We start from the raw sequence: 25,844 nt of genomic DNA, 5'->3' as shown, positions 1-25,844 counted from the left end.
CCAAGATGTTTTTTTGTGGATCCCACCAAAGACAATTTGACATTAATAACCAATTTCACTTTCTGCACCTATATTATGGAATAAATTGCCACTAAAATTCAAGTAAGCTTCCTCTTCATTACAGTTCAAGAGAAGACTCAGGTCATATTACTGTTCCCAGGGCTTTTAATGATATTTTTTTAGCATTTCTATTTTATATCTGTTATCTTTTAATGTTGGTTTTATTATGCTTTAATGGTATTTTGCAAGCCATCCACAGCCATTAAGAGAGTGAGCAGCATAGAAATTTCTTAAAGAAATAAATAATAAAAAGAATCAACAACCTTTTTGTGGCTGGGAGCTGCCATTATTATTTTTAGGGGACCTGAGGGTGACATTGGGAGAGCTGATGATTCAGATTAGGTGGGATTGTACCCTGGAATGTTTTTCCTAAATTTCTGAGAGAAATTTGTTCACTTTGTTTTTTCTTTTAACTATGTTAAGGCTACTTTAATGTTCACATGATAATTTTCTTGCTTCCACCTCAAAAAAAAAAAAAAAAAAAGCGGAAACAAATTCTCCTGATCTTTTTAATATTTATCATACGATTTCATGATCTGGGTGGCCTCATGTGACTATGCACTGCCTAACTCTTGACTATAAAAGCAACTGAGGTGAGACAATTCTCTCTATTAGGGCAACACAACCACTAGTCTTGAGTGAATTACAGACAAGGCAATTCACTATATGAAGTCCTCAGCTCAGTCCAGCCTACCCCATCTGTGCACCTTCCAGAAAGTGCTTGTGTTAAGCACTGAGCTCTTTCAGCTGAATACACTTACAGCTTTATTTCAGAACTTTCCTGTCAATCGAGGGCGCTAGAGGGGGGCAGGAGCACATGTTCTGTCTCCCCTTCATGGCTAGGATTCCTGAATGCCTGAATGAGGCTTATCTATCACACAGCTGTCGGTGAGGCTTACCACCTTTCTTCTTCAAAGAAAAAGTCTATGAAGAAAAAAGTTACAGACCAAATGTCTATTTATGTTTCAATTACGTTTTACGCCTGGCTGTAAATTTGGCAGCCGTTTTTTTCCCCTCCAGCTCCATATGGCAGTTCTATAAGTAGCAAGATTTGAGTAAAGGACCCACAGAAGGAGCTATGAAAAGTTCCCAGTTTTTTTTAAAAAAAGATAACTAGGTTACAAAAAAACAAAAAAAAGCTTCCCAACATACTCAAAAGACAATGAATGGATTGTTCACACGAGTGAATATCGTCTGTTGGGTAAGGGCACTCATAAATAATTTGCACCTTCTTTTGTGACTCTTGTTCCAACAGTGGCAAGAGCACACAAACACAGCAATGTCTTCCAAGGCTTATCTACATTATTCCACAATCTTTTTCTTGTCCCATTTGACCTTTGCTGCCAGGCACATTTAAGGGGAATGAAACATTTAAGCAGTTAAAACAGGTTGTACAATTCAGGAACAAGACTGCTTAAATTGTTGCTGATATATGCAGTTGAATTTCACTGCAAGGTATCAGATTTAAATGCTTTTCTTACCTGATTTAAAAACATAAACACCAGTCCACTTACATATTTGTCTATTACCTTGATACATTGCCATAATTTGCAAAGCCTTCCCATGTTTTAAAATAGGAACATATAGCAGTAAATAACTCCTGAAATTAAAATAATCATGATAATAACATATGGCATATTAAAACAATTTAACTTGACTTAAAACAGAGCAACGGACAATAAACACTTTCTATTTCCTGCATAGGAAAATATTTTCATTTGCATAATTTGTGCTATGTCAGCAGGCTAAACTGGAAAATGCTGCTATGCCATAAATCTGCACAAACAGAGTAAAAAATTATGAACCTTAGAGTCCCATTTCATAAGAATCTCAGTTTTCTTCAATTAATCACTAATTTAGCAAAAGGAGGAGTGCCAAGCCCATTGCATTAGCTCATTTAACAGTATCCATGGCCTACAAAAGGTCACTACTCCCTGCCATAAACTGTCAATTTCTTTAATTAGATATGTTTTATTCTGTTTGTATATTTGAATCTTTTTCTAGATGGTAGAATAATTTTGAAATTGAATCTTAAGTGCTGTAATAGTTCAAGGGATCTTACAAGAACATATTGTATAAAGGAATTGGCTCCCCACATCATGTTTTCCTATCTAGGCTCATGCAAACCAGATCTGATTCAATCTAAAGTGGAAATTTGAGATGTGAAGAAAGCACGAATAAGCTGGAAATTACAGTTCAAGAGCTGGAAGCAACTGGATTCAATTCAAGCTGCTTCAGGATTCTATTTGATAAAATAAGTCCTCAGGCTATACATCAAAACTGGCAGGATTGGCTGAAAATAGGGAAGGCTGATGGATCCTTTTAAAGAACCTTTAATCCCTCCTTCTGGAAAAGCCTTAAAACTTGGTTCGGTCAGTGAGCTTGAGAATCTCATGGAAATAAGGAGGCCCTGACAAGGGATATATGTAAGGTTTTGAATGAACTTTTCTGTTCTTTTGTTTATATTTATAACTAGCTGTACCCGGCCATGCGTTGCTGTGGCCCAGTCTGGTGCTTCCGCTGGGCTAAAAGAGCAAGGCTGAAGTTCCAAACTGTCCACGAACATTTGGTGGGCGTGGCCAACTCGATGTCATTCACTTTCATCAGTCACATGACAGCCCCCGAGCCACGCCTACCCAGCTGGTGATTAGGGCAGAGAACCGGTTGCTAAAAAACAATGGGAACCACAAAATCCTCCCTCTCTGTCTCCCCCTCTCTCTTTGTATCTCTCTATGTCTCTCTCTCTCTCTCCCCGTCTGTATCTCTCTATGTCTCTCTCTCTCCCCCCCTCTGTATCTCTCTATGTCTCTCTCTCTCCCCCTCTCTCTGTATCTCTATGTGTCTCTCTCTCCTCCTCTCTCTGTATCTGTGTATGTGTCTCTCTCTCCCCCCCACGTCTCTCTATATTTCTCTATGTCTCTTTCTCTCTCTCTCTGTTTATCTCTGTCTCTGGCCCGGCCTCTTCTGCATCCCCCGCCATCGCCCTTACCTTTTCAGGCCAGGTCTTCGCAGCTCTCCGCACCACAGCAGAAACTCGGAGGCCCCCTCTGTCCTCCTTACACAGATGTTCTCTGGGGGTTCGACGGGGAGACGCATAGCAGGGAAGGGAAGGGAAGGGGAGGGAGGGAGGGAGGGAGGGGGTGTGGCGGGGGTTCGAGGCTGGTTTGGGGCTTCCCGCCCAAAGGAAGAAAGCGGCAAAGCCAGGAGACACGCACACCCCACTGGACCCCTGGTATGTAATTCTTCTCCCCGCCTGCCAAGGGCATGGGAATGATTAAATCCGCCACTCTTCCAGATGAAACGGAGGGCCGGCCATCCTCTCTCCTGCCCGTTTCCACCCCCCGAAGCCTCCCCGGAGCCCCTTTTCTTCCAGAGGCCAAAATTTTCATGTAGGCTCCGTGAACTGCTAGAGTGCCCACCTAGGATTCAAAGGCAGCACTGGTCAAAGGTGACCCCAAGGCTCCAGTTGCCTCCATCTCCCGCTCACCGACCAGATTCGCATAGCGCTGGTTAGCAGCTGGTCTCTCTGACCTCAGGGCCCATGGTAGCGCTGGGCCAGGCATGATTTGGGCCAGGCGAGGGACAGAGGGTTCCTGCTTGGCAGACCCAGGCAGCCTCATTGCCAGGTGTTCTTTGGAGGGAGCCCCGAGAGCGGCTGGCGAGGGGTTTGGGCAGCAGCGGTGGGCGAGGCTAGTTTGCGGGGCGGCCGGGGGAGGGGGAGGTCAGAGTCAGGCTCGGGCGGGCTCCGCCCAGCCCTACAAGTGCTGGCTGCGAGGGCTTCCCGGCGGGGAGCAGGCTGCCTACCTGCTGAGCCTGGTGGCAGGATATGGCCCTTGGGCATCTCTGCTTTCCAAATGTGCAGTTCCTTGGAAGCAATATGGAGAGACTAAATATAAGGAGCAGAAATCTGTTGAGCGTAATCAGGGCTGGGAGGCTGCCATGTTGGTTTTACGTCCAGCAGATGGCACTGTTTTTCAATGTTTGTCAATGTTTGTCAATGTCTTTCAATGTTTTCCAATGTTTTTCATGTTTTTACCTGTCACAGGTGTGACATGTATATAATATAGGTATATAAAAACATGCCCGTAGTCGAATGCAACGTTGTGTCAAAATTTGAAAGCAATCGGTGAAGAACTTTTGGAGATGTGCGGTTATGTACAAACGGACATTTACATTTTTATTTATATAGATTTTTAATAGTTTTGAATTATTTTGTTGAATTGTTTTGTTGAATTGAGTGCACCACTCATTCACATTATGTGAGATGGGTGGCTGTATAAATTTGATAATCAATAAATACCTAAATAAATTTTGAGCAATAAATTATTAGAATATTTCCCTCTACCTCTTTTAACAGGTGGTAATAGGAATGAGGAAAGGACAGCACAGCAGCACAGCAGCTTCTAAATTGTCCAGTAAAGAACCTATAAAAAGTTGTATTGAATTGCTACAGAAAATGCTCCACTCCAACATAAAAGTAAAACTTTCCAAAAGTGTTTCACAAACTCTTTTCCATTGGCACTTCTTGGGAGACCCAGCTTGGCATGACATTGAAGAATGGATTGACTTGCCCCTTGTGGCTGGTGTAGCTTTGCTGACTCTGATCATTGGATTTAATGACACGTCAGTGGATTGGCACACTTAGTTGGCAAGCATGGCTCTTGATGAAAAGGAAGGCTTTTCATCAAGTGAGTGATGTGCCAGAACTAGCCAGGACATTTTGCAGGGCTAAGTTTCTTTTGAATAGTTTCAGAAGAACGAACATTGGTTTGCTGTTCTGGGATGGTGTGGCTTCACTGCCTTTGATTGCTGTATTTTTTAGAGGCCAGGAGGATTGGCATAGCTAGTTGGCAAGCTTGGCTCCTCCTGGGAAGAACACCTCATCATCAATTTCAGTGGACAGCCTGCTTTTGCAGGGCAATTTGGCACAATTTAGCTAACTCTATGCAGAATTTGTTGGGTCAGGGTTGTAACTTGTTGGCAATAGTCTGTTAGTTAGCATAGCCAGGAAAAGTAGGCTGGCACAATGACATGCTACTAGAGATAGGCAGAGTATTAAAAACAAGGTGGCATAGAGAAAGTGCCATTCTTTGCTTATACTTCTTCACCACTACTCTTCCAACTACAGTAATAAACATTTGGACTTCACGGTGTATTACCCTGGCACCCATTCACTTGTCAAAACTGAAATTTGTTCAGAGATGAAAAATGTATGTAAAATTTAAGCCACGACTGCCTACTGGCCAGAACAACCTTTAGCCTATATTCAGAGGGCTGAGAGGTGATTAAATAACTTTTGGTTGTGTTAGCAGGAGCAGCACAAAAATGTGGCATGCCATTAGTACAACTCTGAGCACAGCTGAGAACTGAAAAGTGAATGAAACAAGAAAGCCCAATGTAATGTTAACTTCATCACTGCGAAGTAACTCTGATAGGCAGAGTTTAATGAAGGGATCAAAGACATTGATTCATGCCTATGTCAGACAGCCCTTCAGAATTATTGTTCTCAGTTCTTTCCCCAACATTCTTCCTATATAGAAATGAAACTGCAATAATCTCAAAAACAACAGTAAATCTATCAAAATTGCAAAATGTTTCAGGAGCTACAAGAAGTCTCTTCAAGGTAGATCACAACTCTGATTCACAAATCTGTCTCAATGGAGTGATTTGAACAAAGCTTTGTCAAATTGAAATACAACCTCAATAACTTGCATCCATGTTTCCTAAGGAATAATTTGGCAGCCCTATAGAGAAATTGGATGTTTACAGGACCTCTGAAGAATCCTCTTCTATTATCCTTACATAAGGTTATATAATATTAGGTGTTATGTTTCTTTCTCAACCTGTAAAACCTTTTTTTTAAAATCCCTGCTGGCTACTGACGTTATTTATACTTAATTTGAACCCTGCGCATATTTATCCAGAACCAGCAATTTACTTATTAGATATTTCAACTCATGCATTTTCAAAATATTAATATGCTGTTTTATATGTCTCTTGGTCTTTCCTCTCTCTTTCCCAATTTAAATATAGATTTAACTAATTAGTTGTTGGTCCCTTTTGAATGCAATCCAGCATTTTTTTTTCACTTGGTTATGAAAAACATAAACAGATGTTCAGAATTTTGTCTCATCTGTATCCTGTGACCATTTGGTCCTTCTTCTCTTGAAGAATACGATGAGCTTTGGTTAAAGATCCTAAGTGATCGTTTACCGGTAGTTATGTGCATATAGATAGAGTTGTAAAAATCAGAACGAATACTTACAGAACATGAATTTCAGATTTTAGGTTTTAGAGTTTATTTTCTGACTTTATATATAATTTATAGTAGCGTCTTAATGTATTGTTTTTCACCTAGTTTTTGTTCTTTAATGACTTCAATTGTGTTAACCAAGAACAAAGTTTAATAGAAACATGCTTTCATTAAAAAAAAAGAAATGAAATATAGTATTATAAGCTCTCAAATGTTGTCTTTAAGTATATGATATTTTAAGTTTTGTTTGCTTTCACCTGTATTTTACTGTTTATATTTGGAGGTATTATTTATCGTTTATATTCTTATAAACCTGTGCTATTTTCCTTTATCAATTTATACTAGATTAGACTAGGTAAAGGTAAAAGTTTCCTCTGCCAGTTGTGTCCAACTCTAGGGGACGTATCATCTCTGTTTCTTAGCCAAGGGAGCCAGTGTTATCCGAAGGTGCTTCTGTGCTCATGTGGCTAGTATTACTATATGCTGAAGCACACGGAATGCTGTTACCTTCCCACCAAAGTGATACCTATTTGTCTATTTGCATTTGTGTGGTTTTGAGCCACTAGGTTGGCAGGAGCTGAGGCAAGTAATGGGAGTTCACCCTGTCATGTGGTGCTTAGGCCTCAAACTCGGGTTGTCAATTTTCCAGCTAACAAGCTCAGAGTCTTTGACTGCTGAGCCATCACACCCCTTAGATTAGATTAGATTGTTATAATATTTAGTTCTGGTTTTAGTTTAGTTTTTAAAATCTTAATCTATGTAGTTTTTAATGTTTAAATATTCTAATTATTTTTCTATTTGTTTTATAACCTGCAAGCTACCCACAGTCACCTTATAGGAGAGATGGGCAGCATAAAAATAAATAAATAAATACATTACATTATTGTCCTGTTTCCCCCACCACCACCTCTCTCTCTCTCTCTCTCTCTCTCTCACACACACACACACACACATGGGTTTGAAATCTTTATTGAAGTTTTGCCAGCCCCAAATAATATTCCCCAGGATTCCCCAGGTTTCACTTCTCATCCAAGAAGCTTCTTCAGTTCTGACAATCAGAACTGAAGAAGCTTTTTGGATGAGAAGTGAAACTTTTTCAAGGAAAAAACTAAGAAAGTACAGCTGCCTTTTGAAAAGCATTTTTGGGACAACTATGACCTGGATGATCGACAATCTCCATTGATAACAGCACACAGTGAATACTTTTCTGAAGTCTACTGCCATTCAAACTTGTTTCCACCTTAGTATGCTTGCTTTTGTTTTGAACGTGGACCTCAAAAAGTCAGTTTTCTACCAAGTCTCAGAAATGGGAGCATTAAGAAATTAAAAGGGAATTGAATTGAATGAATGCCTGTACACAATATCCTCTCCAATTAAGGTTCTATAGTAAAGAGTTATTCACTGAGGAACAATGGCACCTTAATCCCTAAGATATTGGCAAACCCAAACTGCTGTTCCTTCCTTGTAAGTAATAATTAGCTTGGGATGTCCCCCACCTCCCCAATCCCAGCTGTTTCCTGCTTGGCCTCCACCTTCAAAGTCTCTCAAAAGGCTACAAGAATGACCTAAAAATCTAATTCAAAACTTTTCCATAGGATGATCTTTGTTCCCTACTGTCTGGAAAATTGGTCCACTTTTGGTGTTTGTTGGATGTTTGCCAATTCCATGAGATCGGCTTGTCATCTGCCCATGTCATCTTTTGAAGATACTTTATAGCTTATGCTTGTATATCAAAGTGGAGAGGAACAAACATACCTCTTATAATGAATAAAAGGATGGAGAAAGCAGGGCAAGAAGGCTATATATCTTATCTGCGTTGTTATTTGTTCCCTAGCATTTAATATTTCGAAGTATACTGTCCCTTGTTGCCCAAATGTGTTTTTTAATTTGTTTTTGTTTCTTTGTTACCATGTTTGTAGGCTCTAAGAAAATTCATGAATCCTCTCAGAACATTAATTTCCCCTGAAATTCCTTGGAAGCTTTTTTTCCAAAAATGTACTTCAAAAGTTGCATTAGGCAACATTGGAAGACATTCTTCATCCTGGTTTCTTACCATTTTTGTTCACTGCACTTTCATCTGCAGCATCTCTACTCAGAACCGATAAGGAACTGACTTCATTATTGGCTCAGCATGACAAGTTCTTTGCATTCATCTTTTCTGAAGACCATAGATAGGAAGAGACAGGATCTGCCAAAGAAAAATCACTATAGTTATCAAATAGTATCCCTTGTGTTGGGTCACTTATTTAGCTAAAAGAAGAGACCAACTTATCTCTCTTCATTATCATGTGCTTGGCTGATAGCTGAATGTGTGAATTGATGTTACAAGAAACCATTATGTTTGAGGTGAAATGAAAATAGCCTTTCTTATTCAGGACTGCAGAAGGAAGAAAAGCTTACATGGATAATGCCATAACCCTTTCTGAAGGAGTCTTCTCTGTAGTTTAGTGGATAGGGATGGGTCTTGGACTAGGAAGAATCAATTCAAGTCTCCATTCAAACACAGACCATGGTGATTTGGGGCTCATCAATTTTTCTCAATTAGAGATGTCTTCTGAAGGTTGGGATAAAAGTAAAGAAGATCCTAATGGATGCAGCTCTGGAGAAGTTAGAAAAAAAATATTACCGTACATTTATATTGAATAGAAATACAATGTCACAACACGGCTGTATTCCCTGTCCTATATTATTTCTATATACTTTTACCTTTCACTCAATTTATGGATGGATTCTGTAACAATTAATGTGTTATCTTTAAGAAGGTAGATGATTTTAATTCAGGCATGGACAAGCTATGCCCTTTTTCCCCATCCTGACCCCCATCACTTCAATTTCATCACCAGAATTCACTGGGAAGTTTTTCTAGCCTAAACTAAGAATTTCTTGCAAAACTTAAAATAAAGGAGCACTAAAAATAGAAGGGAAACACTCCTAATCCCCTCTGAAAAATCTTCCCATCCTCTAAATCTCTCTAAACAAAGACTTAGTTCCTAGAATGAAGGGTTAGCATTACTTTCTTTTTGAGTTTATCTCAGTTTTCCCAAGACTAAAAAGTTGGAATCACAAAACAAACACCCTAACAAAACACAATTGCTGTGCTAGCATAGTCTTTTATGCCCAAACAATTAAGATAAATTTTGAATTAATAGCCCACTTCACACAACCTGCAAAAATAATTACTAGGTTTCCATAATATGCTAAAATCTAAGATACTCAACCCATTTTAGCCCAATCAAGATAATAGCCAGATTGGCTTCCGGGTTTGTCTGCCACCGGCGAAGACGGTCGCTTCTGAAGGACCGCCAGCCCAGCCGTCTGTAGAGCCGCTCCGAGTGAGGGGAGCGGCTTGAAAACTCCTAAATCCTGAGGATTCGTGGAGAAGAGGGAAGCAAGAGGCAGGTCGAGCCCCTGTGAGCCCCCAGAAGTTTGCTACTGGGGAGGAAACGGGCGCGGCTCCCTTTCAACTTGCGGAGACTCCGGACGGCGTGGGACGACTCTGCTTGTCAGAGCAAGCCGGCTGCAGCAAACATTCAAATCGATGAAAAATAATTTTACTACAAAACAACCTCAACCCCCAAACCAAGAAACTGCAAGTAACTTTTTGTTTCTGAACTTTTGATTTGGGAAAAGGCTAGAGTGAGCGGAACGGCTTGAAAAAAAATGGCGCCGTTCCAGCGTTAACGAACTGAAAGGGAGAGTGATCTTGCAAAGCTATTTGAACAAGCTACATTGTAGCACTGCTTGTAGCAAGTGAACAGAGAAGAGTGGAAGAAAAAATTCCTTTTAACATAAACCTGAGCTTGCTTCAGCTTACTTAACTTCTAATTTGGTTAAATCTGGGGGACTTTTTCAAAGGACTTTGTGGAGGAGCAAAGGAAAAAAGATTTCCTTTTTTTAGAAAAGTTAATTTACGTGGCAGAATGGCTTCAAAGAAACAGGAAGGAAAGGCTGTAGGGGAGGGATCTCCCACTCATAAGCCGGAACAGCAGCCCCCTCCCAGCCAGCAGGGTGAGGGAAAGGACTTTGATGTTCAAAATTTGAAGGACTTTATTACCCAGGCTCTGGATGATAAATTTCAAAAATCACAACAGGAAATGAAGAAAGAAATTAATGAATTCAAAGAGGCAATGAAAGAGAATTATGACAAGGTGTCTGACAAATTGACAAATGTGGTTTCTGATCTGGCAGAAACCATCAGCAAAGTGGATTCCAAACTGGAAGAATTTAAATCAGAAGTAAATGTTAAAATGAAGGATACTGATTCTAAAATTGTTGATGTGGATAATAAAGTGCAGAGAGTTGAAAATGAGATTACAATGTTACAGTTTCGATCCATGGAATTTGCTATTAGGCTTCGAGGAATAAAAGAAAATGATAGGCAAGATTTGAGACAGATTTGTTCAGATGCCTTGGCTGTATTGTTAAAAATTGATCCAGCAGACGTGGTCTATAAAATAGATAAAATTTATAGAGTAAATTCATGGGTGGCTAGACAAAGAAAATTACCCAGAGATGTGGTGATATATTTTACAGACAGAAGAATAAGAAATGATATTTTGCAAAGATCCTTTCTTTCCTCTGTGCAAGTGGAGGGAGCTCAAATTGGAGTCTATAAGGAACTGCCACCTAAGATGTTAAAAGATCGAAAAGAATATAGGTTTCTAGTGAATGAATTGCAAAAACAAGAAATACCATTCCGGTGGGATGCCCCAACTGGTATAATTTTGAAATACAATGGAGAAGGACACCGATTGAATACTTTTCAGAAGGCGGAATATTTTTACTATAATATTCTTAAAGAAAGATCATCATCCCCACGTACATCTACAATGCTGGAGATAAAAAGTGATAAGGAAAAGCAATTTCAGCATGAGCGGGAACAACAGTCCAAGCAGATGGAATTAGTGGAAATGCAGGGAGCTGTAGGAGGAGGAGGCCTTATGGAGGAATCCCTGCTAGAATCTTCACCAATTTTGTCAACAAGAGATGCTGCTTTGGATCCAGCTCGGATACCTGAAGTTAAGGACCAACGTATAACTCGCGCAGTCTCCAAGCAAATAAAAGAAAAACAACAACAAGCAAGCCAACATAAAGGGGGAGCCAAAAGCACCACACAAAGTGAAGCTATGGGGGGAGCAAAGCCGAAGACCTCAGAAGAAGCGAGGCAAGGCAGCTCATCGCTTCAGAAAGGTCAAGATGATAATTAGGCTTTTATCTTGGAATGTTAACGGATTAAACTCACCACAAAAAAGGAACAAGTTATTTACATATCTGAGACAATTTAATAATGACATAATTTGTCTACAAGAAACTCATATTCGAACTCAAGATCACAAATACCTGATAAACTCTAAATTAGGAACACATTTTATAGCTTCAAACTCGGAAAAAAAGAATGGTGTGGTTATTTATGTAAATAAAAGATTGTCTGCTAAAATTATAGAAGCAGATGAAGGTGGTAGGTTTATTGCAATTGAATTGTATACAGCAATTGGCCAAATTCTTTTGATTGGAATTTATGCTCCGAACCAACAACAGGATCATTTTTATAAGACTTTACATAATAAAATATTGCAATGGGATTATAGATCTATTTTAATAATGGGAGATTGGAATGGAGTAATTGATTCTAAACTAGATAAAAAGAGTTTGGCGAAAGTAAGGATCAGACTACCACAGACTTTTTTTGATATGAAAGAAGATTTGGAATTAAAAGATATCTGGAGAATTTACAACCCAAAAGAATTGGACTATACTTTTTTCTCTGACAGACATAGATCTTTTTCCAGGATTGACTTTATCTTGTTATCAGATGATTTACTTGTTAAAACAAAAAGAACAAAGATATTTCCAAGAACTTTAACTGATCATAGTTCTGTATGGATAGAAATTGAGATGGGAAAAACTGAGAGAAGGTCATGGAGATTAAATGAAAATTTGTTTAGATATGAAAAAAATATAACAGAACTTAAAAAACAGATGAAAGAATTTTTTGAGATGAACTTGAATAAGGGTACCCCAATCGAAATTGTATGGGATGCGAGTAAAGCGTATATGAGAGGGGTACTCATTTATATGAATTCTAAACATAAACAGAATCGACAAAAGAAAAGACTTGAATTGGAAGTAGAAATAAAGAATAAGGAACAGCTACTCATTAAAAACCCAACAGATGAAAGAATATCTGGTGCTATAAAACTTTTGAAAGATCAATTTCAAATGCTCTTGGCGGAGCAAGCTGCAACAAATTTACAATATGCGAAGCATAATACGTTTTGTAATGCTAATAAACCGGGAAGATGGTTGGCCTATACCTTAAGGAAGAAGCAGAGTATACGGACTATTGAGAGTATCGACATTGGAGGGAAAGAAATTTCTCAACAAAAATTGATTAAAGAAGTCTTTGTAGAATATTATACTAAATTATATGCCAAAGATGATATACAGAATGGACTTATAGAAAAATATCTAGAAGAGAAAAGAGTCTCAAAAATTACTAGTCAACAAAAAGAAAGAATGAACTATCCTATAACAGTTGAGGAAATAATTGCAGCAATTAAACAATTGAAAACAGCTAAAGCTCCTGGAACAGATGGATTGACTGCAGTGTATTATAAAACTTTACAAGCAGAAATGGTGGAACAACTTAGAGACTTATTTTGCAATATACAACAAGGGGGTAAAATACCCCCATCATGGAAATCAGCATATATTACTTTGATACCAAAAGAACATGTAGGTCCTAAAAAACCGGAAAATTATAGACCAATATCTCTTTTAAATAATGACTATAAAATTTACGCAAAAGTATTAGCCAACAGATTGATGCCAGTAATTCAAGAGGTGATTCATGATGATCAAGCGGGATTTATCGAGGGCAGATATATGAAGGATAATGTAAGGCAAGTAATAAATTTACTGGAATATCTTGAGAAGAATAAACAGATCCCTGCAGTGCTGGTTTTTTTGGATGCAGAGAAGGCCTTTGATAGAGTGGATTGGAATTTTCTAGTAAAAACTTTGAAAAAGATGGACTTTGGGGACCAATTTATACAGGCGATCTCGGCAATTTATCAAGAGCAAAAGGCACAGATTATTATTAATGGAAGTTTGACAACAGAGTTTAAAATTGAAAAAGGAACAAGACAGGGATGTCCGTTGTCCCCACTTTTATTTATCTTAACACTAGAAGTCTTGTTAAATACAATACGGGACTCTAATATCTTGAAAGGTATAAAGATTAGGCAAGAGGATTACAGAATAAAGGCATTTGCAGATGATCTGGTTGTTACCCTATCACAACCAATGGAATCAATAATCTTGATGAAGGACATTATACAAGATTATGGTAAAGTTTCAGGTTTCAGATTGAATCCAAAAAAGACTAAAATGATAGTTAAAAACATGACACAAGATCGCAAACATGAGCTTGAAAGGAGGGCAGGTTTTGAGATTGTACCTAAGGTAAAATATCTAGGAGTTCAGGTTGCAGAATCAAACATGAAATTGTTTCAAAATAATTATGAGGTGTTGTGGCGAGAGGTGCAGAAAGATATGGAGACTTGGAAAAAACTGCAGCTGTCTCTACTTGGAAGAATAGCAGCAGTTAAGATGAATATTTTGCCAAGATTTCTTTTTTTGTTTCAAATGATTCCGGTGCTCAAAAGTGATAAACAATTGAAAGTTTGGCAATTTGGAGTGAATAAGTTTGTCTGGAACGAGAAGAAGCCGAGAGTGAAATTGAAAATTATGCAAGATGTTCCAGAAAGAGGAGGTCTTAAACTTCCAAACCTACAGTTAGCTTTAACTTTAACAAGTGATTGGTTTGGAAGTAAAAAGGCTGGAATATTGAATGCAGAAAGTTTTGATCTTGATGGCACGCTTACTTATTTTATGATGACAAAGTTGATAAAATATTTAAAAGTCATATACTTAGAGACTCCTTGATGAGAGTTTGGAAGAAGCACCGACTCAAATGGGATTATAAAATACCGCTATGGTTGGATCTTGGTCATACTTTGTGGAATACAAATATAATGTCACTCGGGGGGTTTTTATACAAAGAGGTTCTTTTTACAGATGCGGGCAGATGGCAGTTGAAGAATTTGCAGACACTGTTGGACGAAGGGATTAATTTAACTTGGTTACAATATAATCAATTACAATTGAGATGGAAAGAGGACCAAAAAATTGGTATTATGTTGCATGAGGAAGAATTGGTTAGACATATAAGAGAGAAAGGTCCAATGCATATTAAAAGGCTTTATAATGTTTTGCTAGAAAGGGATTCAGAAACTGAATTAGTTAAAGACTGTATGATTAAGTGGGCACAAAATTTTGAAGAACCAGTGAAGTTGGAAACATGGGAAAAAATTTGGGTCCAGAATGTTAAATTTACACAGTCGCAGAATTTGAGGGAAAATTTTTACAAAATGTTTTATAGATGGCATCTAGACCCTAAGAAATTGTCGTGTATGTATCCTAATGTTCAGCCAAAATGTTGGAGGTGTGATTGTACAGATGCTACATATTTTCATATTTGGTGGACCTGTAAGAAAGTTAAGGCTTTTTGGATAAAAATTTGGTGGGTTATGCAGAATGTTTTGAAGAAAAAAATTCAATTTTCTCCACAATTGTTTTTATTGGGTATAGCTAAGGGTTTTACAGTGGATGAAACAAAGTTGATTTTGTATATGATTACAGCAGCGAGATTGTTGATAGGTAAATATTGGAAAAATGCAGCTTTGCCCACCGTTCAAGAATGGACTTTGAAGATGGCCAGTTTCGCTGAGATGGCGAAGATTTCAGCATATTTAAAAGACCGCTCACAAGAGACTTATGAATGTGAATGGAAAAAATGGATAGATTATGTGCAGAACAAATATCAAACTAGGAAGTATCAAATAGCTTTTTATTGATAGTATTATATTACATTAAGATAGAAATATTTGAACTATGTGAAGATGAAAAATGATATGGGGGTTGGGGGGGTTTAAAGTTCAAGGGGTTTTTTTTTTATATAAAGGGGATAATGATGGGGAACACTCTATGGAAGTCCGGGGGGGAGGGGAGGGATAGGGGGGGTTAGGGAGGATGGGATGGGGAGTTTGGGGTGGGTTAGGGGGGTGAAAACGGGGTGAAAATGTAATTGTAAAACTTTTACAATAAAAAAAAAAAAAAAAAAAAAAAGATAATAGCCAGATTCATTTAATGATTAAGACACCAGACTAGAAATCAGGAAACTGTAAGTTCTAGTCTGCTGGGCGACCTTAGGCAAGTCACTGATTCTCAGCCCAGTCCACCTCATAGGGTTGTTGTAAATCATGGGGAAGAGGAGAAAAGAATATTAGGTATGTTTGTTGCCATGGTGGCACAGTGGTTAGAATGCAGTAGTGCAGGCTAATTCTGCTGACTGCCAGTAGTTCAATCCTGACCAGCTCAAGATTGTTTCAGACTTCCATCCTTCCAAGGTCGGTAAAATGAGGACCCAGATCGTTGGGGGCTGACATTTTGTAAACTACTCAGTGAGTGCTGTAAAGCACTGTGAACTGGTATATTATTATTGCTTTGAGTCATTTATAAAAATAATAAAGTTGGGATAGATAGATAGATAGATAGATAGATAGATAGATAGATAGATAGATAGATAGATAGATAATAGGTACATGGGCAAAATCTTAAAGCCATTCAACATGCTTACTAATTTACTTTCCAAAGAAGTTATTGTCAAGCTGTTTCCATTGTCAACCTGGCTCTGTTCCATGCAAATATTCTCACCATACAAAGGCTTCGTGTGAAGGTAGACAGGGAAAAGCCTTTGAATTCCGCAGATAATATATCCATGGTCAGGGCATGAGTCAATCAAGCTGTTCTTTCAGCATCAGTGGAGCATCAATGGAAACAGAACAAGTCCCTTGGGCAAAAAGGCAGTGAACCTGAACAGAATTACCACTGGTGAATGCCACTCAAACTGGAGCCCCCTGGCTGGCTTGCTGGGGAAAAGCTGCTGCTTGCACATTGCTGCTCAACTGTGCAATACCTGCAGAGCAAGCAACAAGAGGTGCAAAAGGAAGTCCTTTGATGTGCACAAAGCAAAAAAGGAGGTGCAGAGGTTGCCCAAAAGTGAAAGAGCATCCATGCATCCAAAAGAGTACATTTTCTTTGTATCAAGGAGAGTTAGTATTTAGTATTAAGTTCAGTTAGCTCTAAAAATTACAGGCTTTTAGTTAATGTAGTCCCTTTCTTACTTCGCTCTTCACCAACTTCATATTAGCATCTTTCTGGTAAGAACTACAGCTGTTACCCAATGTGACAACTTTAATGTGACAACTTTAAGATGTGCTGACATCCACTCCCAGAGTTGAAGTCCACACAGCTTAAAGTTGCCAAGTTTGAAAAAATGTTGCACTCATCCAACCTGCATGTTTGGATTCCTTTAAGTAAAACTCTGCGCCTAATCTACATTATTCCTTAAACTGTAAGTAAGGTGCGGTATTCCTGGGAATTACATTAACTATAGCATGGGGTCTGCAGGTGATGTCAAAAAAGTTAAAATGATAGTCATGACTGTGTCATTGATGCCTTGTCTCTTTTTTACATGTATCACCCATGTAACATATGCCAAAATGTTGACTGACTTCAATTTTGCAGTTGCAGTCATCACTGCAACTTTCCCTTTTTACTCCTTACCTCCATTTCCCAAATGCTTACCCCTGGAACGGAAGTGCAAAACAAACATAGGTTCCAACAGAAGAGAATATTTGTAGCTCTGGGTTGAACTGTGAGATCCTTTTGAGCTTAGTTGTTTTCTTGCAATCATTTCATTACTTGGCAAACCCTACTCCCTTCTAGCACTGATACTATTACCTAGAAGGGTAATGAAATATCTGCAAGAAAACAACTAGACAGACAGACAGACAGACACACGTGTTATTGATCTGAAATTTGGAAAGCTGCATGTATTCAGGAAGGTTTCTGTGCCTGCAAATTCACTCCATTCTTAACTATAGTTATTTCTGATTCTTGTTCATATGTGGATCTGATTTGAACCATATAGCTCCTGAATTGGTTTGAGAAAAATTGATTTTTCTGATTTTTTTTTCTGAATACGAAATTAGAGTCCAAACCAGATGTTTTAGTTGATGTTTATAGTCACTATTTATAGCCCCAATTTGGATATATATACATATACATACATACATACATACATACATACATACATACATATATATATATATATATATATATATATATATATATATATATATATAACATTAGCATGAAAACTCACTTTTGTACTTATTATATTTGCATAATGAATCATGCTTATCTTCTTTTTCCTTCTTGGTAGTTAACAATTTACATTATTAATGATCTTGGGAACTCTTACATATATATTCTGTGTGTGACTTTATTTTAGTTTATGTTTCTAATAAGAGGAAACAAACATACATTTAAAATGATTATCTTAATTCATTAGGGTGATAATTACAAACTAAAGATTAGTTGGGGCTGGAAAGTATAAGAAGCTCATTACAGTTACTAATTTGCTAGATAATGTTAATAATTAGATGGATAGTGTGAAAAGCCCAGTATGGTACTGTGTTTCTCTGAAAATACAACCCACCCCAATAATAAGCCCAACCCTAATTTTCAGGGGGTGGGCCTAACATTACCACTACCCCAAAAATAAGTCGGGGGATGGGCATCGCCAGCACAAATGGTGGTGTGGGTGCGGGAGGGGGACTGTCTGGCTGCAGCTGCAGCCTGCTGGCCCCTTGCGGCAGCGCAAATAATGCTTTTGCCCTTCTCTTTCTGGGCACAGCGCTTCCCTGAGCCGGCAGCTCTGCAGCCAGCTGCTTTGCTTTTTCCCTCTTTTTGGGAGGCAAACAGGAGGCTTTTTGAAGAACGGGAGGAAAATGAGGAACAAAGATGGTGAAAAGTTTCACCAGGACATTGCCACAATGGAAAAACGATAACAGGACAACTGGAATCCATAAATGCTGACTATTATTGAACATTATAGTGAGATGCATCAGACACTAAGTACAAAAAAAAACCAACAGCAAAACAGTTTTGTTCCTGTTAAACTCATGCAGTATGTCGGAAACATTATGATTTAAAGTATAATCATTCAAAGTTAATTTCATATTTTTAAGGATTCCTATGTGATACAGTCACTCTGAAATTCTATTTGTGTTCAGTTTGGAGGGGTCTATCATAATCACCAAAAGTTTTTCAGGAAGCAAAACCTTTGAAAAAAAAATGTCGGCCAGGGTTGTTTAAATTACTCAACTAAATCTCATGCAGCAAGATGGGCCTTACTGGGAAAAAAAAGTATTTTCTCTTCAATTAGAGAGCACAGAAAGGTAGCTACATTAGAACCAGATTTAATGGGGCTTGTTCATAAATTACTGAAAGCCTTCTGCTCTTTAATTGCTAGCTGTGGGGGAAAAATCCTCCAATCCTCAGTTTTGCACTAGTGTTTAATTAGAAGCCAGAAGGTAAAGAGCCAGGGGTTCAAGCTACATCCTCCAGCAGAGAATGTCCCCATAGGAACAGCAGCCACACACACTAGAGAATTTGTTCTCAGGTGAGGACGGAAAATCACTGGATTCTCAGGAATTACTGCAAAGAGTCAACAAGGAGAAAGGTGGCAATGCAATAATAGATCAAAGTTTGCATCTAGATGCATCAAGTTCAGGATCCAGCAGTTACAAGTTACAGTTACTTACAAAGCAGGTAAGTGATCCAAAATTGACAGAGCTCATGTTCAAAAACAAGGAATCCAGGTCCAGAAGGAACAGAAACAGATGTGTAGGCAAATCATAAAGGTATCAAATTAGGAACCTGCCGGAGAATTTCCTGAAACTATTGGAAATGCCAGATGCTGAACCTGGGATCTTTTGCATTCAAAACATGTTATTTTGCATCTTATTCTGAACCAATGCAATGTTTAAAAAATGATGTAAAGTTGCTTAGAACTCTCCATCTATCGGTTCATCTGTCTGTCTTGTCTGGGTGTTAGCAAGATACCGTAACTCCTAGAAAAGAACAGGACCAATTTTGATGTTGATGAAATAGCTGATAAAAGATTGTACCTGAAAACGTCTCAGATCTAGCCAGGAGCTTCAAAGAAAAAAAAAAACCAGAAAAAAAAATCCTTCTCCAATATAATATTATGGAAGAAGTAGCTGGGCAGTGAGTTAGAATATTGCCAACTATTCCATTCTTAAGCCCATCTCCCTTTTCCTTCCTGGTCACATGACCCAGAGTAGAGCTGCAATCAAGAGGTTGAAAAGAATTCCAGAAACCATTTTTAATATATTCTCACTATCCGGTTGTTCTGTGTAAATAATCTCAAACTATTTATACAGATTTAAAGAGTAAGAACTTCTTTTATGCTAAACAAAAAAGAAAAGACAAAGCCACACCACTTTTTACACAGTATTTCTTTTGTCCACTTTCCTTAGTGGCCAACTGTGCTCCCTTCTGCACACATTTCCTCTGGTCTTTCTGGATCCCTAGTTTCCATATAAGATATTGGCATCTCCTTCTGTTGTTCTCTGATTAGGAAAGCGTTCCATTATGGCAATAGGATTTTAAATAGCATCCTTAGAACAGCGGATTTGGGAGGCCAGGGCCAGCAGGCAAGGATTTAATGAGCTGACTGCTTGCACTGACACACTAAATCTAACTGACTCATTGGGGGCCCAAACTCAACCTATCAAGCTTGCAGTGGGAACACAGTATTATTCTCCTGAAAGATAAGATATCCAAACCTAGCTATGCAAAGTCTGTGTTCTCAACACACTTTGGCATGGCAGCCAGCTGCCTTGCAATACCAGTCAGCCACGAAATCTCTTTGCATGCTTTAAGAAATAAAATTGCAGAATTGTACTTGCAGTTTATTCCAATGCAATTGATTAAAAAAAAAAGATAAAGTAAATACAGTAAATAATATTGAAGTGGGGTGGAATTCATAACTCCCTCAATCCCCAGCCAGTCTAGGCATGGCTAGAAAACTATCTGAAATATTGTAGTCTTTCTTGACTTAACTTGACTATATTAGGCCAGATGACCCATTGGCCTGACTCAGTACAAAGCAGCTTCTTATATTCTTGTGGCTGATGTATCTTTCAAATGTTCTTCAATATAAATTTCACAGGTCAATTTTTGGAAGATAAACTTATGAGAATATGGGTTCCATATTTGAAAGATCTGTTTGTGAAAGATCCATTTACATATTAGGAATGGTGGAAACAAAAAGGAGAAATAGAAAACGTCCAAGGAGGTCAATGCTGCTCTGTCACATAGAGTTCAAAAATCATTTAATCCTATTTAATTCAATCCTTTCCTCAAGCAAAAGCTTAGAAAGTTTTCTTACATTGATGACACAGCACTAATACAGTGACCTTGATGTAATGCAAAGATTAAATCAGTATCAGTTCCAAAACTCCGTGGAGGACTGTGTACAAACTGAAGCATCTTCAAAGCTTTTTGAACCAAATGCCATGCAAAAAATCTTTAAGCAACAATCAGGGTGCGAAGCTTTCCTCCTACAATGCAGGTCTCTCTTCAAGGAGCATTTTATTCCCAACCAACTGTACTTTGGCAACTCAAACACTCAAGTACATAAGGTAAAGGTAAAGGTTCCCCTGCACATGTGTGCTAGTTGTTTCTGGCTCTAGGGGCAGTGCTCATCTCCATTTCTAAGATAAAGAGCCAACACTGTCCGAAGATGTCTCCGTGGTCATGCGACTGGCATGACTAAACGCCGAAGGCGCATGGAGCGCTGTTACCTGATTCTATAGACTGGACAGGAACCTGGCTATACTGAGAAATATTCTCTAATGTAAAGATCTTCTGGAACAAAACCACCTAGGGATGTCCCAGTCAGTATAAACTCAGCTTTCTTATCCTTTTTTAATAGGACAATTAAAAAAAAATTAAACATGCTATAAAAATAGCTGCATCCACTTCTCTTTCACAAATGTCTATAATACATGTGGATTTTTTCTAGGCCCTCTCTCTCTTTCATAGATGATAGATAGATAGATAGATAGATAGATAGATAGATAGATAGATAGATAGATAGATTTCTGTATATATATTCACCTTAATAATTTTTAATGTAAATTAATGTATGTTTTGTTAATACACTGATGTATGTTTTGTTTTACACTGTCAATTTTACAGAAATATTCACTTTTGTCTCATAACAAAATCCACAGGGCTCATATATATACATGTGTTTCCCTAAATATTGCAAATATTCCCTAAATGTTGAAAAATGTGGCTTTATGCTCAATAAAATTCATCAAGGGGGAATATACCAGCATCAAACTATATGTTATCTTATAGTTCTATTGTCTACCCTACATATTTTGGTATTTTATGATGGATGGGCAAAGGCTATAATAGAGAATTTATCCATACAAAAATAAAGATGCTCTCTTAGCTTGCATCATAATAACTAAATGGACTTATCTACCTAGCTTTTTTATAATATTGTGGTAATAGTTTTTCACTGACTTCTCCTGAATGCTTTTGACTTCCCAGCCTTATGACTACAACCTGACCTTGTTTAACTTCCAAGCCAGAGAAGTTTGGCCAGGTGCTGCCACCTGCTGAAGATTTCCAACATAGGCTTTTTTACAATACAATATCCCCATATTTGTGTCTGTATGTACAACTTTCAGAAGACTTATTATTGATAAATAAATTTCAAGGCAAATTTTTGATTAGAGAAAAATGAATGCTGATGAAGTCCATTTCACGTCATGGGTGATCTCAGTTTGTGGAATTTTACAAATCAGTTTCCATAGGAATCTGAGGCAAATTTCTTTTACACCCTTAATTGCTTATGCCCCCAGACACTAAACTAATTCCTGAAGCACATATCATTGTAGCCATAAAATGGAAAGGAAGGAAGGGAGGGAGGGAGGGAAGGAAGGAAGGAAGGAAGGAAGGAAGGAAGGAAGGAAGGAAGGAAGGAAGGAAGGGTTTTTCATTATTATTTTAGTGACTGTCGATTAGGCAGAAACATAGATGCTACATTTGGCAAGAATAAAATGAAGTCCTAATGACCTTTCAAGTTCATGCTGAAATTACATTTCTGGCCCTGTTAAATCCCACTGTGTGCTGTGAAGGCTATATAATGCAATATCCATCAGAAGCAAGCAAGCAGTGAAGCTTCCTGGCACTTGAAATCAATAGGGTCTGCATAAGATGACTTGGAGTGATTTAGGATCAAACATACATCTTCTTTTTGTGAATTAGGATCTACTTGGGAGGGCATTAATTCATTAAAGGGCTTCTTCAAGGATGCCATCAGCTTGATCTTAGCCTAGAAGCATCAAGGAATCAAAGACAGAACAACTGAAGTCAGGGAAAGATGGAGTGATTGATCATTCATTTCTTGGAAAGACAAGATTCACTGTAAACATTACTCAGGAGATTTAAAAATATATATTCGGTGGGTTTTCAATGTACTTTATAAGGATTTTCTAATATTCCTTAGAGCTCAAATTATCCAATATCACATTGCATAAGAGAATTGAATGGAAAATGATATCTCCACCTCCATAACTTTATTGTTTAAAGTGGTATATTTTAATAAATAAAGCAAGATTGGAAGATGTAGTAAGACTAGACCATAGAATCGCTAAGAGTCGGACTCAACTGAATGGATAACATCATCATCATCATCATCATCATCATCATCATCATCATCATCAAAACAAGGAAATAATCTATTGAATTAGCTCTTATTTATTTATTTACTTCTCCACATAATCACCCTTATTTTCTATGTCCTTCTGCCAAGAATATACAGGAACTTCTACATACTTCTGACAATCTTTTTAAAGCTGCTATGAAAGAACTCCACACTTTATCTCTTCAATTACTGTAAGTCCTGACAGTCCATTCCACTTCTTAACTTTACTCAAACAGAGGCCCATGAAGGTATTTCTTCAATTCTGAGAAGAGATGAAAGTCAACTGGTATCAAGCTTGAATTGTATGGCAGATGGTGTAAGAGAGAGAGAGATCCAACTTCACAATTGGGTACCTTTTGGGTAGCTCACGAGGTACAGTATGAGGCTATCTCAGTATAGCAAAATTTCCTTCTTGTGCTTCCAAACTCAGCTTAACCGTTGTTTCAAAGTTTTGAGTGTTGCAATGTAATGCTGTAAATTGACAGTGGTGCCAGATTGACGAAAATCCACGTGAATTCATGCCATCTGCATAAAAAAGAGAGAGGAAAGCTAGTTTTCTGCCGAAGCCTAGATTTTGATTTATTTCCTCTACAGTTGAAACTTTGTGATGCTGATTCACACACTGATGATGACCCCTTGTTTCATCAGCTGTCAGGCTGTTGTGAAGAATTTCCTCACTTCACTCTCATTGTGACAACTGCTGGCAAATTCCCACTCTTGAAATTTTCATCTCTGCCATCAGCATGTAAGGAATCCATCTTGCACAAGCATTCTGTTATTGAAGAACATCAATAATATAACTGTATCGTTGCTGTAAAATGCCAAGCTTGACAGCAATTTCCCTTTGAATGATTTGCTGATTGTCCTTAATCAGTTTATGAAGCTTGCTCATATGAAACTCATCAGTTGCTATCTCAGATGGTTCATTTTGTTCTAGAACACACAAATACAGCCTTCCAGGTTTATCATCTTTACCATATTTTGGCCCAGTGATACACAATACTCATGTCAACATAGTCATAATCACAAACAGACTGCATTTCGTGGTATCTTTCAATTGTATAAAGTCCTTTGGGAACCAAAAATTCAATCACGGCATGTTGGTTAAAGTGCCCCACCAACAAGTATTCATTGCAAGCTTCCATGTCATGAACAAACTTTTCCTCACAGCAACTTCCTGCCAATTAAAATGAAAGAATGGATGCCAAAGACAGCAAAAGAGCTTCTAGTGCATGAGAACTGTCATTTCTTGATGACTTACAATAGAAGTTGGCATGACCTCGTATTCAGTCCTCACCGTTTTTGCAGCTATAATTTCTACTGAAGAAATTATGGCAGAGCCAAGCAAGCTGGCTACATGCAACAGGTCAATTTAGATGAGATGCAACAAGAAATGACGAACAGAAATGATCTTCAATTTTATTTCCTCTGCAAACTTTCTATTGCAGAGAAAGTTTGATGGCAATCTTTCAACATACATAAGTATTCAGATATTCAACAAGTATGCTACATGTTACATAAAATCTGTTTAAATGTTTTTAAAGTATATGGCAACTGATACACTGCTATGTTCTTGATCTTGACAGAGCCCTAGGCCCTATTTAACAAAATGAAATTCAGTGTAGAGAAAAGTAAAGTCCTATACTTAGGCAAGAAAAACTACAGTTAGGCAAGAAAAAACCAAAAGTAACATATAGACTGGGTGAAACCAGGCTTAATAGCAGTAACTGTGAGAGGGATCTTGGAGTCTTAATGGACAATCAGCTAAATATAAGCCAGCAGTGTGTAGCGGCAGCCAAAAGAGCCAATGCAATCCTAAATTGTATTAACAAAGGGAGACAATTAAGATCAAGTGAGGTACTAATACCACTCTATAAAGCCTTAGTAAGACCAGACTCTAGAAAAAGTGCAGAAAAGAGCAACCAGGATGATTAGGGGACTAGAGACTAAAACATATGAAGAACGGTTACAGGAACTGGGTATGGCTAGTCTAGTGAAGAGAAGGAACAGGGGAGACATGATAGTAGTCTTCCAATATTTGAAGGGCTGCCACAGAGAGGAGGGAGTCAAGCTATTTTCCAAAGCACCTGAAGGCCAGACAAGGAATAATGGATGGAAACTGACCAAGGAGAGATTCAACCTAGAAATGAGGAGGAACTTTCTGACAATGAGAATAATCAACCAGTGGAACAGCTTGCCTTCGGAAGTTGTGGGAGTTTCATCACTTGAGACTTTCAAGAAGAGATTGGACTGTCATTTGTCAGAAATGGTGTAGGGTCTCCTGCTTGGGTGGGGGGTTGGACTAGATGACCTACAAGGTCCCTTCCAACTCTGTTAATCTGTTAATGTTTTCTATCTGAAACTTTATTTATTTATTTATTGTTTATATACCGCCCTTCTCCCGAAGGACTTGGGGCTGTGAACAGCCAACAGATAAAACACAAGAAATAAAAAATTTAAAAACAGTATTAAAATCCGATTAAATTAATTTGGCCCACAATTAAAAGCACCCCTGTATTAAAACCCATAATTAAACAGTTTAAAAATTAAAACAATTTAAAAGAGTTTAGGCCAGCCCGCTTGTTGGAATAAAAATGTCTTTAGGGCACGGTGAAAGGTGCATAGATCCGGGATCCGTCGAATCTCCGGGGGCAGCTCATTCCAGAGGGTAGGTGCCCCCACAGAGAAGGCTCTCCCCCTGGGGGCCGCCAGTCAGCATTGTTTGACCGACGGCACCCTGAGGAGCCCCTCTCTGTGGGAGCGTACTGGTCGGTGGGAGGCTATCTGTGGCAGAAGGCAGTCTCGTAAATA

The sequence above is a fragment of the Pantherophis guttatus genome, chromosome 1 (genome assembly GCF_059756535.1).
Source record: "Pantherophis guttatus breed Tessera chromosome 1, ASM5975653v1, whole genome shotgun sequence".
Lineage (NCBI taxonomy): Eukaryota > Metazoa > Chordata > Lepidosauria > Squamata > Colubridae > Pantherophis > Pantherophis guttatus.
This window is presented reverse-complemented; position numbering follows the sequence as displayed.